Below are 16,920 nucleotides of genomic sequence, written 5' to 3' on the forward strand. Positions count from 1 at the left end.
ACGCCCACTTCCTGTTTACGCGTCGGGGAAGGGCGGGGCCCAGGCAGGTTGCCAAGGCGAAGCGGAAGGCCCACGGGGAGAGGGGAGTCACGTGCCGAGCGCTCCTCCCACAGTAAATCGGGTGCTCGCCCGCCCCCACCCCCCAGGGTGCGGCGGGCTGCTGGGGACGTCCTGGATCCCAGACCTGAGGCACGACGTCCACGCCACTATATTCAGCTTCGGCTGAAGTGCAGCGGACCTCCGGGATGGGACCCCGGCTCCTGCCCAGAGTGACCGCCCCCTAGACTGGGACTCCTTCCGTCCAGGGTGATCGCCCCCTGGATGCGGACCCCTGCCGGGGGAGACCACTTCCCTGGACGCACCTCCTGCCCGATGTGACCACCACCCGGACTAGCCCTCCCCCCAGAGTGTCAACATTGCACAGCAGGGGCAGCGCGGGCTTCGGGGACTGGAGGAGCGGCGGCCCGCGGAGCAGAGCTCTTTCCTGAGCACCCCCGCCTTTCTGACCGCGGGTTCATGGATGGAGCGACGGGGACATGGGCCCAGGGCTCTGCTAAATGCAGACGTGCTCCCCGCGCCTAGGGAGCAGGGCTCCCGACCCTGCTCCACGGAAGGGGACACCGAGGCACGGGGCCTCGTCACTCCATCAAGGGCCGAACCAAGATTCCTTGTTGCTGCCTCTGCTCTTCTTCTCCCGGCACTAGAATTGGATCTTTTCTTGCTCTGAGTGATCTTGCCTGCAGCTAGCGGCACCCTGGGCAGCTGCAGGCCCTGCCAGGGACCTCAGCTCCCTGGTCTTGGCACCCACAGACTCCAGGGCAACCTCATCTTCATCCACGTTGACCCGTTGTCTTGGAGACACAAGGGCTGTATCCATGACAATTTACAAATGTCAGCACCTGTTATCTTCACCCGGTTGGTCACTTTGGCCTTCCACTGCCTCTAGTCACACCCCAGATTACTCCCCCCACCAGAAAGGCTTCTCGACTCACCCCTACTGTATCCATCCTCCAATACTCAGTTTAGAGCCCTGTCCCCAGGAGACACTGCCATTAACTACCCTCACTGCTAGTTCTTTGCTGTTTCATATAATCGTCGGCTCCACACGTGCCGGGCAACCTGCTCTGTGTGTGTGTGTGTTTCTGTGCCCTGTTAGCTAGGCAATTTTGAGAAGCCAGCTCCTGGCGTATGACTGCGCTTTGGAGTTTATAACCCCTTTCTTAATTCTTTGAATTTCACAAGAGCCCAGGGCTGTAAATGCTCTCTTGTATACATGCTGCAGTTGCAGAAACAGGTCTGGGGAGTTCTGCCCAGGTGCCCGAGGCCGCCAGCTGGTGCGGCCCTGAGGATTAGCCAAAGCCCTCCTGGCTTGTGCAGACTTGGATGCCATCCCGGTCTGTGAACAATTGCAGGGTGGCTGGCCTTCCTTCCCAGGACGTCCCTCGAGGGAGGGTGCTGCGCTCTGCACACAGCAGGTCCTCAGCCTCCCCCTCCCTCTACCTGGACGTCAGCAGCCACAGAAACAGGAGGGACGAAAGTACCACAGATACCGAAATAGCTTTGGTACTTTGCTTCCTGGAAAGACTAAGGTCTCAAAGAGGGCTGAGTGTGCAAAAAGAGGCAGCAACCTGCTTCTAGCCCCGCTGGCCTGCTGAGGCGGGGTGGGGACAGCTGCTGCCTCCCCCTGGGGACCAGGGGCCGGGTCACACCCGCCTGGGGCCCTGCCCCGTGGGGAGAGGGAGCCCCCTTCTCTGGCAGCCATAGCCCCTGGCTGAGTCTGCTCTGCCGGTTCCCGCAGGGTGGGCCTGAGTCGGGCCCCTAAAGGGCAGTCTAAGCCATTTGGGCTTGGGGTGCCCACTGACCCCTCTCCTGAGTCCCCTTATTATAGGGGCTCAGCAACGGCAGGTGGGCGTGTGGACTCAGGGCAGGGGCTTGAATCCCGGCTCCCCTACTTCTGTCCACTGGACTTGGACACTCATGCTATGTCTGCCTCAGTTTCCTTTTTTTACTGAGTAGGGATGATAATAGTTCCTGCTCCCCCATGGCTGTCGGGAGGAGTCAGTGAGTTAAGACCTGGGTTGTGCACAGTGCCCTGCACAGCCCGTGCCACCTCAGTGTCAGTTGCTAACTGTGGTCATGCTGTTCACTGAGGCTCTGCTGAGGGCCAGGTATATTGCAAATATTGCCTGTGCTCGTGCATGAGGCGCCGTATTACGCCCTTCAACCGAAGAGAAAACAGTCCCAGAGAGCTTGTCACTTTGCGAAGTTCACACATCTACAGAGAGCAGGGGCCCTGGATTCCAGAGCCTGTGCCCCAGCGCCCACCCTCGCCCTTGTGCCAGTGGCTCCTGGGGGCAGACAGAGGAGAGCCGTCCTCCACTGGATTGGCCAGGAGCCCACGTGGTGCTCACTCATGCTCAGACGCAGTGACAGCACAATTTCACAGCGACCTTGATCAGGGTCATCTCAGCGGAGATGAGAAGGGGGCCACTGGCACAAGGGGGCCACAGGGGTTGAGGCTGAAGGCTGGGAGTGGGGAGGGTACAAAGGGGACAGCAGTGATGCTGGCAGGTGGCAGCAGTGTGGGGATGGAAGAGGCCTGGTCATTTTGGCGGGATGGCCAGCCCCCGAGGGCCCTGAACCCGGTACTTAACCTTCCTGCTTCTATTTCCTCATCTGGAGGGCGGGGATGATGAAACCTGGCTCCCAGGCTGTCACAAGCCTCTGACCAGCTCACACGTGCTGAGAGGACTACCTCATGCCCTGTGCAGCCCTGGCTCCAGGTGCCCCGTGGGTGTCCGTGGAGTCAAGGACGGGAGTGAGAAACGGGACGAAGGCCCATGAATGGACCTGGCTCCTGGCAGAAGCTGAGGGGCTGGAACCTGGAGCCCAGGGGTCGGGGCTCGCTTAGGGCAGGGGGACACCATCTGCTCAGGGACAGATGGAGAGAGCTGAGGACGGTTATGGACAGGTCGGTGTGGGATGTGGATGCAGTGGGGGAGGAGGGGGTACTGAGAGGTTCTGGGACATCCGCTCTCTTCAGGGGGGTTGGGAATTTGGGTGAGGACGCTTGGTTCAGAGTAGCAGTGATGAGCAAAGAAGCTGATGAGGACCGGTGTGGGGACCACTGGGCTGCAGGGAGACCTCAGGCACGTTCACAGTGGAGCCTTCCACCTGGCAGCTGGTGGGAGTGGGAGAAACCAGTAGCTAGACTGGTCAAGACTGGGGGTTTGCCGGGTAGCTGTGGTCAGAGGCAAAGGGGAAAGGGGAGGCCAAGATCCTACAGATGTCGCCCCACTTGGGAGCTAACGGGCTAGCCCGCCACGGTTTCAGGGATGCTGCAGAAGACACACGAGCCCAGGTCAGAGGCAGAGGACTGCTGTTCACAGGGAAGCAACGTCCAGGGTGTCAGCGGGTGTCTGGAGGATGCTACCCACGGTGGCTGCATCACAAGAGGGGAACCGGGGGCCTGTGAACAAGCTTGGTCCTCGCCCCTCAAGGTCCCTCTCTGACCAACGGCCCCGGGAAAGGTGGTCAGGGTCTGGTGCCTGCTCCTGGCATGCCCAACAGGACGTGCAGGAGTGTCTCCCAGCGGGGTCAACGGGGTGGACCTCGAGTCCAGTTTCTGGTCTGGCAGAGGCGGCAGTGGATCCAACGGGGACTGGTGACCGGGAGAAGGTCATCAAGAGGATGTGACTGCCGTTGGCCCTCGAGGCAATTAGAGTGTTGATGAAAATAATCAGTAAACAATCTAATATAGGGATCGACACAGAAAGACAAGTATCATATGATACCGCTTATATGTGGAATCTAAAAAGAATGGTACAGATGAACTTACTCACAAAAAAAAGTAGAGTCACGGGTGTATTAGAAAACAAACTTATAGTTACCAGGGGGGAAAGCCTGGGAGGCGGACAAATTGGGAGACCGGGACTGACAAATACACACTACGATATATTAAATAGATAACTAATAAAACCGACTGTACAGCACAGGGAACTCTACTCAATACTCTGTAATGACCTATATGGGAAAAGAATCTAAAAAAGAGTGGATATGTGTATATGTATAACTGATTCACTTTGCTGTACGCCTGAAACTAGCACAAAATTGTAAATCAACTATACTCCAGTAAAAATTTTTTAAAATCTAATATAGGAATAGAAAAGAGTTTTATCGGAACCAAGCTGGTTTTATCGGAACCAAGTTTTATCGGAACCAAGCTGAGGACTGTAGCCCAGAAGCCAGCCTCTCAGATAGCTCTGAGGAGCTGCTTGGGAGAAGCAGGGTTTTCAGCACGGTTTTATATCTTGTCAGAACAACAACATCAAACACGTCAGGGATGCATTCCTTCAGGGTTTCAAAACACCAGACCAGCCTGTTCACAGTGAGTCCGGATGGTCTTGGCACCTGGGAAGGATGCTGCCCGCATGCCTGAGCCTTCAGTGGGTGTGGAGGGGGCAGGGCAGGGAAACTGCAGGTCCGCAAACTCAAGAGATAACTAGGCAGAGAACTGAGCATCTGCTCGCTGACACACAGCGCTGGGTTCTGTGCTCGTTTCCTGGGGCTGCGTCCCAAAGTGCCACAGACTGGGAGGCTTCAACAGCAGAAATTTGTCCTCTCACAGTTTGGAGGCCAGAAGTCCAAGGTCGAGGTGTCTGCAGGGCCGCACTCCCCCTGAAACCTGTAGGGGAAACTCTCCTGCCTCTTCCAGCCTCTGGCGGTTGCCGGCATTCCTGGGCATTCCTGAGCTTGTGGGCATATCACCCCAGTCCCCTCCTCTGTCTCCACGTGGCTGTCTCCTCCCTGTGATTCTCTCTCCTCTTCATGTTGGACTCAGGCCCGCCCTGCTGTCCTCATCTTTTATTTTTTAAAATTAATTAATTAATTTATTTGGTTGTGCTGAGTCTTAGCTGTGGCAGGCGGGCTGCTTAGTTGTGCCACACCGGCTCCTTAGTTGTGGCATGTGAACTCTTAGTTGCGGCAAGCGTGTGGAATCTAGTTCCCTGGGATCGAACCTAGGCTTCCTGCATTGGGAGCATGGAGTCTTCAGCACTGGACCACCAGGGAAGTCCCTGATGTCCTCACCTTAACCCGGTGACGCCTGCAAAGACCCCACCTCCAAATAAGACCACGTGCACGCGTGTGGAATGACGGTGGTTAGGACTTGAGTGTGCCTCGGGAGGGGACACAGCTCTCCCTGTGAGAGAGGGGTATACACGTGCAAACAACGAGGGGGCTCAAATGGTACTCGGCGCTGTCCACAGGCGCGCCTTGGTCGTGGGGGAGGACGGGGGCTCCTGCCGGTCCGGCTGTGGCTTCCCCTGACCTGAGTCCCCCTGAGTTTGCGATGCTTCTTTCTTGGGGCTTTTGAAAGGCTGTTCCCCCTCCCAGCGGCAGGTGGCAGAATCGTCCACACGGGGCCTTCAAACCAGAGCCCGGAGCAGGGTGCGGCGTCTGTAAGCAGGAGGTGAAGGTCATCTTCTCGTCCCGTGGGGCGGGCGGAAGGTTTCAAAGTCTCAGCTGGGAGGTGTGGATTCTTATTTTATCTAAACTTCCAGATGTTGTGCTTAGCGTTTTACCAAATCCATGGGTCCCTTCTCTGCCATCTGCCTCTGATGGAAATGGGGCTCGGGGAGCCTCAGGGCCAGCACAGCCCACGGGGACCGCACGGGTGGGACCTCAGAGCTGCCGGGGCTCTGGGTGCACCAGGTTGGAGGTTAAGGCAGAGCCCGGGGAATATTCCGTGGGCCAGACTCACCTCGCAGAGACAGCTGCCTTCTGGGCGAGACCTCTCCTTCCCGGAGAGAGCCAGGCTGCAGAGCCAGCCACCATCATTCCACATGCGTACACGTGGTCTTATTTGGAGGTGGGGTCTTTGCAGGTGTCACCGGGTTAAGGTGAGGACATCAGGGACTTCCCTGGTGGTCCAGGGCTGCGCCTGAGGCTGGACAGTGCTTGGTGGCCGTCCTGACCCCAGGGACCCGTGTAAGAGCTGCCGTGTGGTGTAGCGTAGAGACTGCCCTTGATCTTTGACTTTGGCGGGTCTCCTTCAACAAAGAAACACCCTCCCAGCAGATGGGATGGGGGGCGGCTGTGGCCTTGGGGGGAAGAGGGTGGGCTTCCAAACCTCCTGGCTTTAAGGCACACGAGCTGGATGTGGGGAGACAGGACGGACACGGTGCTCCTGCAGTTTCTAAAGGCTGAGTTTTTTCCATGATAACTTTCATCGCATCCTGCACTCGACCAGGTGGACAGTCTTGCTCTGCCCCAACCCTGCGGCCCACCTCGCTGGGCCCAGGTGCCCCGAGTGCTCTGTCCGCACCTGGCGGGAACTGCAGCCGCGCTGTGATGGTGGGACCTGGCAGAAGGTCTGGCTGCACGGATGTGCTTCCCGGTTCAGGGCGGTCACTGGGGGACACCAGGGTAGGATAGGGACCAGGAGATCTTGGAAAGGACATTGCCTAGGACTGGGACATCTGTCCTGGTCCTGGTTGACGTGGCAGCGGAGGGAGGACAGGAAGGGGGACACGTATTGCCTTGTTCCCGAGAAATGCACGGACTGCACCATGGAAAATGTGTCCAGCAACAAAGTCCCGCGTCTCCCAGACTCGGCTTCCGGAGAAGCCTCTGTCTTCCCGGAGGACTGGTGCTGCTGAGACGGCTGGGCTGGCGCAGGTTGGGGGGGGGGGTGGCTCCAGCATCCCTAGTGCACGGCCACCTCCTCTGTGGGCCTCTGGGGTCGGCGCTGCCTTGCCCTGTAACTGCTGTGAGAAATGACCACAGTCTGGGTGGTTAAAACAGCAGAAACCTGCTGTCTCGCAGCCCGGAGGCCAGAAGCCTGAGAGGAGTGGCTGGGCTGGTCCCCTCTGCTCTGTGCTCCTCCCTCAGCTTCTCGTGGTGGCTGGCTGTGTCCTGCGTCCCTTGGCTTGTGGGTGCATCCCTCTCATCCTGTATCTGTGTGGCCACGTGGCCTCCCCTGTGTCCCCCTGTGTCTCAGATCTCCTGCTCCTTCTCTTATGAGGACACCTGTCATTGGGTTGAGGGTTAAGTACAGGACGATTTCATCCCAGCATCCTTAGCTTAATTACATCTACAGAGACCCTTTTACCAAATCTGGTCAGATTCTCAGGTCCCAGGTGCCAGGACTTAGAAAGACCACTGTTTTGGGGGATAGCTTCTGTCCCACATACTGCTGTACCCAACGCCTGGCACTGGTGAATGAGTGGGCGGGTTTCTGCTCTCAGGGTTGGCGGGGGGGGGGGGGGGTCTGTAACACCCTTCTTGATACGGCCCCGCCCCCACCCCAGGTAAAGGGAGGGAGGGGTGAAGGAGGGGCAGGCCAGGCCGGTCTGTTCACTGAGCAGTAGTCGACTTGCTGACCCTTGACCAGCGGCCGAGAAGGAGCCAGCTTCGGGGCTTATGCTCTGGTCCTGGTTCACCACAGGGACAGAGGCACAGAGAGGCACTGGGCCTCGTCCAGGGCTGCGTGGCGAGTCAGCAGAGGCGTCCCGACCCGGCATCTGCTCCGAATCCACCCACCCTATTCCGGGCGCGTCACACGGCCCAATTTACGTTTGCGTGGATGGCTTCTTTGAGGTCAGTTTCTCTTCAGGGACGAACGAGGAGGTGTAGAACCAGACTCCAGAACCAGAACCGGAAAGCTTCCCATCCAGCTGGCGAAGCGTTTGGCATAGGGTTTTGGATGCCAAGCTTAGCCATCATTCAGCTCCAGCCAGGAATGATGCTGGATTCACGGTCCTCTCCCGGTGGGGCCTGTTTGTGGGAAGTGGTGGTGCCGCCCCACCCCCCCCACTATCATGGATGCAGAGACCCCTGTGGACACTGCCTGCACGAGGCCCTCTCCTCTGGGACCCGGAAATGCCTCTGGTGCTAATTAATTTGCTTGCTCTCTTGTCAAGGAGAAGTGTCTATAAAAATTCAGATGGGACGCTGGATTCTTCTCTTGGACTTGGAACAACATTAGCTCAGGGAGCGTCAGAGGCTGTGCTGGCCCGGGACCCTGTTTTCCAATCCCCTGGGACTGGGCAGGACCGCAGAGGGGAGGGGCCACAGCTCTGGGAAAGCGGGAGGGAGCGGTTTCCTGCTCAAGGGACCAGCCAAGCTGGTGGCATGCGTCTTCCTCTTCCCCACGTTAATTTTCCTTGGTCCAAAGGCTATTTTTTATCATTTCCAGCAGAGAGTAAGACAAAACCATTAACAAGCAGTGCCTTTTTTTATTATTTATTTATTTGGTTGTGCTGGGTCTTTGTTGCGGCAGGTGGGCTCTTTAGTTGCAGCAGGGGCTCCTTAGTTGCGGCTCGAGGGTTCCTTAGTTGTGGCTCATGGGCTCCTCAGTTGAGGCATATGAACTCTTAGTTGCAGCATGCATGTGGGATCTAGTTCCTTGACTAGGGATCGAACCTAGGCCCCCTGCATTGGGAGCACGGAGTCTTCACCGTGGCGCCACCAGGGAAGTCCCCAAGCAGTGTCTTTTAACCATGCTTTTCATAAAAGACTCACCTTCAGGGCTCTCTTCCAGGCCTGAGTGGCCCCGCAAATGCTCCACATCGGGAGGACCAAGCTGTGTCTGTATCTTGTAAGTTGGGCCAGTGAATCCCAGGGTGGAGTCGGGAGGTTTTGCTACAGTTTGGCTAAAGGCCTTGGGGATGGGAATTTGGGCTAAGAAGCATCCTTCCTGAGCTCCAGCTCAAAGGGAATCTGAAGCCTTCACACACAGAGGCCCCGTGGGTTCATTGTGGGAATCCGTGGGCTTCAATCCCCATCCTACACGTGGCGGTGCCCCACGGTGTGGGCTGCATGCCTCTCCTCCACCATCAGAGTAAATCTCCCCTGCCCCCCCATGCTTCTTGCCCTTCTCAGAGTTGGATCACTGTAGAGTGCCAGTTCTCCTGGAATTAATGAATGCATTTAATGCAATTCCAATAAAAAGTCCAGCGCAACTTTGAAAGTGCTGGATAAAGGGGCTCCAGAGACCATTGGGAAGAATGATGGGTGAGAATTCCCAGAGAAATTTGCAGGTAAATAAAGGACTGATGGGGAGGTGCTCCAGCCCATCACCAGCGAGCATCATGGGAGTGTCTCATCGCGGTGGTGCAGGGCAGACGGTAGAACCACTGGGGTTGGAGTGGAAAAACCCACAAAAACACGTTCTCCTTGCAGCTTGTCTGGGCTGAAGATGCTGTGTTGCATCGGAGGAAGCAGGCTGGCCAGCTAATGGCCCTGGGACACCTGGACGACCCACCAGGTAGAGTCTCCCTTTCCAGCACACAGCCAGGTAAATTCCATATGAAATGACATTTGCATGCCCAGATGTCGTAAAGAAAGAAAAACGTATTCATGATCTTTCCCAGCTAAGTGCCTACAGCATTTCTAGGCAACAGGGGAAACAGCAGTGTGACCGCCTATAGGTTTGAGGACACAAAACTAGGAACTTAGATTGTCTGGAAGAAGCATCGTTAACCACCTTAAGACTGAAACTACAGACCAGGAAAATGTTTGCAGTGTCCGCAAACTGTCACTTTATAATGAAAATGGACAAAGAGAGAGAATTCTCAGGGGATGTTTACTGCAGTCTGCTTAGTTGGGTTACTAGAAAAGTTGTCTGAGTTAAATCCACTTATGAAAGTGTATTAAATGGGCTTCCCTGTGGCGCGGTGGTTAGGAATCTGCCTGCCAGTGCAGGGGACACGGGTTCGAGCTCTGGTCCAGGAAGATCCCACATGCCGCGGAGCTACTGAGCCCACAAGCCACAACTACTGAGCCCATGTGCCACAACTACTGAAGCCCGCGCACCTAGAGCCCGCGCTCCGCAACAAGAGAAGCTGCTGTAATGAGAAGCCAGCGCACCACAGCGAAGAGTAGCCCCCGCTTGCCACAACTAGAGAAAAGCTCGCGCGCAGCAACGAAGACCCAACGCAGCCAAAACTAATAAATAAATAAAATAGATAAATTGATTTAAAAAAGTGTATTAAACACATGTGTACTGTTTGATTACTTGTTTCAAATATAAAATCTAAGCACCCCCTCATGGCGTGTTGGTGGCCTGGGCAGCAACACACACTGGAAGTTAAACAATCAGATGCTTCACCGTTCCCATGCCCTCAGGGTTCAGGCTGTGGGGAGGAGATGGGCGAGGGTGCCGGGGGAGCATCAGGGGTGCCAGACAGTCTGCGCGGGTGGGGCTTTGTTTGGGGAGGTGACCTCTGTGCTGCGGGTTCACGCATCTACACCTGAGCCTGAGCCCTCCCGAGTGTGTGGGGTGTGGTAGGTGTCCTAGGAATAGGGACGTCCCGCAGGAAGTGCCCACCCTCTTCCCACCTGCCTGCCCACCTGGCACCTGCCTTAGGACCATGCGCCTGACAGCTGAACTTGGTGCCGGGCGGGTAGAGGTGGATTATGGTGGTGCCAAAAACGTTTATGCTTCAGGGGCCCTTCCAAGTTAGGGCCAAGGAGGGGGAATGGAATGTGCGCACAGGTCATGCATTTTTGTCAAGTTAGCAAAATAACTTCTTTTTACATAACTCTTTTTCAAGAGGGCCCCCGTTTTACGTTTCAGGCCCCACCAAACCTTGATTCCCCCCTGCGAGCAGCCTCCATTTTAACCCACAGGACCCATCTGAATCCTTTCCTTTTTCTCTCCAAGAAGCAGGAGAATGTTCCTAAAGAATGGGGCCCCCTCGGCCCACGTCGGGGGACCGGGCGGGAGTCCCCGGGGAAGCTGGTGAACATTTTAAGCTGCTCACTCACTCATCCAGTGCACGTGTACCCAACACCCGTTTCGTGCCAAGCACAGCTCTGGAGGGGAACGGGTTGGGTCTTTAAAGATGGCCAGCGGGTGGACCTCTGGGAAGCTCTCAGGGTTGGTGGAGACTTGCACCCCAGGGCAGGGCCCCGCACTCACACAGGCACTCTTGGGCTCTCTTAGGGCAGGCCCTTGGGAGACCAGGAGGAGCATGGGCCAGTCCTGCTCTGGGGAGCCCAGTGTGGGGCTGAGGGGTGAGATTGAGAGGTTGGCACACCAGATCGTGTCGGGGCATCACTGAGCAGGGGAGTCAACCTGTGTTTGGGGTTTCAGAAGATGGTGAAATCACCCTGCTGTGGACAGAATTGTGTTCCCCACGAAATTCATACGTTGACGCCCGTACCCCCAGTGTGACTGTATATGGAGATGGGCCTTTGAGGAGGTGGCTAAGGTTACATGAGGTCATAAGGGTGGGGCCCTGATCCTATAGGTCTGGTGCCTTAGGAGAAGAGTAAGAGACACCAGTGCTGCGGTCTCTGTCCCATCTCCCACGCCCACCAGGCGAGCACACACCAGGAGGCAGCGTCTGCAGGCCAGTCAGCGTCTTGACCCTGGGCGTCCAGTCTCCAGAATGTGAAAAACCAAACATCTGGATGTGTTGACTGGGACACCGCCGAGGGGCCGTCGGACTTGCGGACCTCCGTCTGCTCTCAGCTCGTGATCCAGCGGTTTTCTTAGATTGACAGATTGAGTCAAGGTCTGCAGAGCCAGCCCGCCTTGTTCAGTTCCCGGATCTGCAGTTTACAAGGGGCGACTAGGGGCGCTGCTCCCATCCGGACCTCAGTTTCCCCATTTGTACGGCAGGGTGGCAGCAGGGCTGGCCTGACAGAGACCCCCGCCCCCCCCCCGTAGGATGACGGGGGTGTGGGGTCCGGTGTCACGGAGGACTGCCTTAGCAGGGGGTGAGGGGCGGGATCTCTGGTGCCCCGCGCCTTGGTCACTCGTGTCGCACGGGACCTGGGACTTTGAGCCCGAGAGGAGCCGGGAGCGCGAACGGGCAGCCGTGGGTGGGTGGGTGGGTGGGTGGGGCGCCGGGGCTGAGGACCCAAGCGGGGGTGTGGGCGGGGGTGTGGGCGGGGCTGGGAGCCGGGGAGGGCAGGGCCGGGAGTGGAGCATCTGCGCGGGGACGGGCTGTGGGCCGGGGTCCGGGCCCGGGGGCGAGCCGGGGGCGGGGCGAGGTCGGGGTGGGCGGGGTCGGGTCGCGCCGGGCTGTGGGCGGAGTCGGGGCCGGGGTCGGGGCAGGGGGCGTGGTGAAGGCGGGCCGGCCTCTCCCGCGCGGGGCTCGGCGCACACTGGCTTTCCGCGCCGGGGCCGGTGTCTGGCGGGGCTCACCCAGGCGCGCAGCACTCTGAGCTGCACTCGAGCGCGGGCAGGAAGCCGGACCCTCGCCACCTGAGGCGACCTCACGGTCGGCGGGACCCGGCGCGGCACCTGTGGCTGCGCCCCGTGCGCCCCCCCGGGCCATGGCGCACGTGGAGACTGCGGCTCCGAGCGCCCGCCTGGGCCGCCTGTGAGCCGGGGACCGGAGGAGGGAGCGGCGCGGCGCGGCGGGCACGATGCCTTTCCTTCCGGAGGCGGGGGCGGCGGGGCGCGCGGTGGCCCTGGCCCTGGTGCTGCTGTCCCCCGCCGTGTCAGCGGGCGCCGGCGCCCTGTTCCGCCTGCAGCCCGGCATGTGAGGAGCGGGGACGGGAGCGGGAGGGCTGGCGGGACGTCCGGAGCCCCGGAGCCCTGGGCGGCTTGTTCCCCGGGGCCCTGAGAACACGGGGCTCATTGCCTTAACGGGGGAGGCGGAGGTTAAGAGACAAGGGGCTGGGTGTGGGGGCGCTTCCGTGGCAGGACCACCCGGCCTCTCGCCTTCCCCTTCCTCCTCTTTTTAAATTTAATTTAATTTTATTAACTTATTTTTGGCTGCGTTGGGCCTTCGTTGCTGCGCACGGGCTTTCTCTAGTTGCGGCGAGCGGGGGCTACTCTTCGTTGCAGTGCTCGGGCTTCTCATCGCGGTGGCTTCTCTTGTTGCGGAGCACGGACTCTAGCCGCGCGGGCTTCAGTAGTTGCAGCATGCAGGCTCAGTAGTTGTGGCTCACAGGCTCTAGAGCACAGGCTCAGTAGTTGTGGCACATGGGCTTAGTTGTTCTGTGGTATATGTGGTATCTTCCCAGACCAGGGATCAAACCCGTGTCCCCTGCATTGGCAGGCGGATTCTCAACCACTGTGCCACCAGGGAAGCCCCCTCCTCTGTCTTAACTCTGCATCATGGGTTTGCAGGCTGGGTGGAACCTGCATCCTGCCGAGGTGAGGGAACCTGGGCAGGGTCCGGCCAGGGAGCTTGGGGAAGGCCAAGAGGAAGCAGCCTGTGCCCACTTCCTTCCAAAGCCTGTCTCCTGGGGCCTGGGGGCTGTGCCCGACAGGGGGCTGCTTGGGCTTGGTTTATGTGTTAAACACATGGGCTTTGGGCCTGGGAGACAGAAGGCATTCAGTACCAGAACGGGCAGGAAGAGAGGGTCAGGGAGCCAGCCAAGATGAATTTAATTTTGAAAGATGATTCCCCAGTGGGCTGTTTAGTGGTCTCTTTCAAACAGCAAATCGATCCTTGTGTTGGCCTCAAAGGAAGACTGGTGCGAAGTGAGCCGGTCTGGAGGAGGAGGGGTGGGGGAGAGCTTGCTGGCAGCCCCCATCCCCGCGCTCCCTCAGGGTGCTGGGCCGGGGGCCCGCAGAGCTTGGAAAGGCAGCTGAGGGGCTGCAGAGGGGCAGCGAGGGGCCCAGGCTGAGGTTGGGGCTTCCTCTGCAGTGTTTGCCCCAAGGGCCCCGTGCACCTGGCCATACAGGAGGAAAGGACGGGCTTCCAGGCAGAGCTGCGGAAGGGACAAGTCCACGCCCCCTGGGCCCTGGGTCTTGCTTTACTCCAAGAAGGAAGAGTTCCTCGTGGCCTTTTCAGAGGAGCGTGGTCTGGGGCCCCGAGTCCCGCCTCTCCGTGTGACTTCTGCCCAGCATTGCTCTTTGCTGTGATCCCAGTGAGTTTAGTTTGTCCAAGGGAAGCTGTAGCCTTAGAAGGGATTATCACGGGGCATTTGGCCGCTCAGCCTGCCTGCTCTTCACACGGTTGGCTGGGGATGTCCAGAGGCCCAGGCTCCCGGGAATCCCAGGGTGCTGGTCAGGGTGGACAGCTGCTCAGCCGGTGAGGACGCTGGGGATGGAGGGCTCTGCTCTAAGAGGGGCTTCTGCCCCAGTGCGCTTGTGGGGACCACTGATCGCCCTTCCGGGCCCCCGGTACTGAGCCTGTTCCCTGGGGTCTGCCCACTCACCCAGGGCTCTGGGAGGCCACTAGCCAGCCTGGGGAGGGCTTTCCACCAGCCGCTGGAGGATTGCAGGAGAGGTCAGCCTTCCTGCTGCTTGCTTTTTCCAAAGCCTCCTCCCCCTCCCCCCTCCTCCCCTCCTCTCCCCCTCCCCTCCTCCCCCGTCCTCCCCCCTTCTCCCCCCTCCTCCCCCCTTCTCCCCCTTCCTTCCCCCTGCTCTTCAGATCCTTCAAGGCTCCTGTCCCTCCTCCTGGGGTGCCTCCCACCTGCCCTCTGGGGGCCTGTGCCCCTATTTCTCATCCTGGGGCGTCCCTCCAGTCTCTGATGCCCTCCTCGTGTTGAGTTCCGTGCCGCCTGCGAGCACACCTTCCCATTCCTGTCTGTAAGCACCTGCCAGGACCTGTGGTGGGGCCGCAGTGGGCACTGCTGGCTGGCTGAACAAGTGGGGGGCTGCTAGCTCTAGCTGCTAGACCCCCGAGACACCTTGTGAACGGGCCCATTCCGCAGCTTGTTCTGTGCAGAAAGGAGGCGGGCGCCAGCGGACTCCTGGAGGTGCCAGAGTTGCCTCTTTGCTCCCCGCACCCCAGAGGGACAGGGGAGGGGCCGGAGAGCAGCGCGGGTCCCAGAAAGTCCTTTTCCTCGAAGGCCCCGTCGCCGGTGCCGCCCTTCCCTTCGCGGGCAGCCCCACCCTCTCTGGCCGGCTTAAAACCTCCATGGTGGGCCTGTGGGGAGGCAAAGGAGGAGGGTGATCTACGGGGGCTCCCACTGCCTGGCAGCCCCAGGGGCTCTGGGGTCCCGACAGCTGGGACGCAGGAGTGACGTGGCTGGTCCTTTGGCTCCTGCTGGCCCACGTGTCCAGATTCCAAACCAGCCAACGCTTACTTATTTATTTATTTACTTACATCTCTGAAATGAATCTCTGCGGCCGTGGAAGGGTGCTGGCCTTTCTCCCTGGGGCCTGGACTGACTGCTGACTGTGTGTGGGGCCGGTCAACGCAGGGCTGTGGGAGCAGCGCCTGGGCACAGGGAGCTCTGACCAACCTGAGTGAGGCTGCAGAGCTCGGAGGAGACGTCAGCTCACAGCACTGCTTTCCCCTGGGTTGGAGTCCTCTGGGCAGCTGTGCTAGGAAAGTGGCCAGTGCTTTGCAATCAGTTCATTCCATTGGCCCCTCCCATCCAGAGAGGGACAGGCCCTCCAAGCTCAAGTCCCTGCTTGCAAGTAACTCTCGGACCCACTGGCCCTGCAGGTTGGAACGGTGAGTCTGAGGTTTCCTCTGGTCCTTCAAAGGCCCTGCTCACCGGTCAGGGAGTTTGAAAGCTGAGCTGTACTTTCAGTGGCCTGTGGGCAACTCCCGGAATCTGGGTCCTGCTTCCCCATCTCTCTTGGGGCTGAGGCTGTGATGGATGGAGGGAAAGGGCAGGGAAGGAGTACATCTGTGGCCAGCTGCCCCATGCCAGGCCCTGCGTTTGCTGCTGGGCACGTGCTTGACGCTCTGATCGATTGTCCACTTGTCTGGTGGGGAGATCCGGGTGTCCAGGAGTGATCTGCCTGGGTCACGGCATCCCTAGGACCCCGGAGCCTGTAAAAACAGACGTGACGGAGCCGCTGCTCAGCAACGCAGCCCCCTTCCTGGACCAGGGGGTGTGTGCAGCCAGGCTTCCCCGGCTGCGCAAGGCCAGCTGCCCCGCTTCCCTGCCCCGGTGTTCCCCACCCTCACCCTGGTGCCTTGTGGGCCCAGGAACTGCCCACCCTGGAGGGACGCATCTCATGCCCACCCTCACCTCCAGCTCCAGGCGAAGGCCACCAGCCTCCAGGAGCCCTGCTCTGTCCCGGGGAGTAGATGGCCCGACAGCTGGGATGAGTACCCCCTCCGCCCAAGCTGTGTTCACTTTGTAGCTGGGAAATTGCCTTCCCTCCCCGCAGATGGGCAGCTGGGTCCAACTTCAGGAGCAGACGGGCCCGAGCAGGGACTTCTGCTGCACCTCAGGGGTCTTTCCTGTGCCCTCGTCCCACTGGCCTCTTTGTTTCCTCCTCGGCTCTCCCTCCCCCATCCCACTTCCTCCCTCCTTCCAAATGGAAAAGCCAGCTACGCCTGTGCTTCTGAGGTGCCGGAAGCTTCCCAGAGGAGAAAATCATTCCAGCGCTAGCCCCTCCTCCCTTTAACCGTTTTCAGGGATGTGGAGAGCGAGGTGCGACCAGAGGGAAAACCTGCCATCCTGGAAGCCAGGCGGCCCTGCAGGCCTGGGGGACCAGAGTCACGCAGGTGCCTTGGGGGGGCGGGGACAGGGCGGGCAGCGGACGGGAGAGTGACCAGAGCACGCGTACCGGAAAGGCTGCTGTGTGGCCTTGCCGTGGTCATCTTGCTGGTTAGCGGCGGCCCTCGTGGCTGAGGTCTGAGGGGTCCAGGAAGGAGGGGGCCCTTCAGAGGAGAGCACCAGCCCCTACTCTGGGGTTTTCTGCCAGGCGCCAACTTCCCAAGCTCCGTGCGGGGCGGTTCTCCTGCTGACCGAGTGGCCAGACCTGCTCCCCCCGCAGCCCCCCTGAGATGATGGACCCCTGTGAGCCATGGCGTGCCCTCCCCAAGGCCCTGACAAGGCATGCTGCGTGCTGAGCTGGGTCGGCATATGTACGGGAATGGTGGTGACATCCCAGGGGATGTGGGGCCTTGTGACCCAGAGACACAGGGACTTTCTCTGAGCCAGGGACGTGCCAGATTCCAGACACGTGTGATCTTGTGTCAGGAGCCCTTGAGGCACCTGCTGCCCCCTTCATAGGTGCTGAGGCCGAGGTGCAGAGAGGGT

This window comes from Delphinapterus leucas, chromosome 1 (genome assembly GCF_059928025.1).
Source record: "Delphinapterus leucas isolate spDelLeu-1000000601 "Yukka" chromosome 1, BTC_Dleu_Yukka2, whole genome shotgun sequence".
Taxonomy (NCBI): Eukaryota; Metazoa; Chordata; class Mammalia; order Artiodactyla; family Monodontidae; genus Delphinapterus; species Delphinapterus leucas.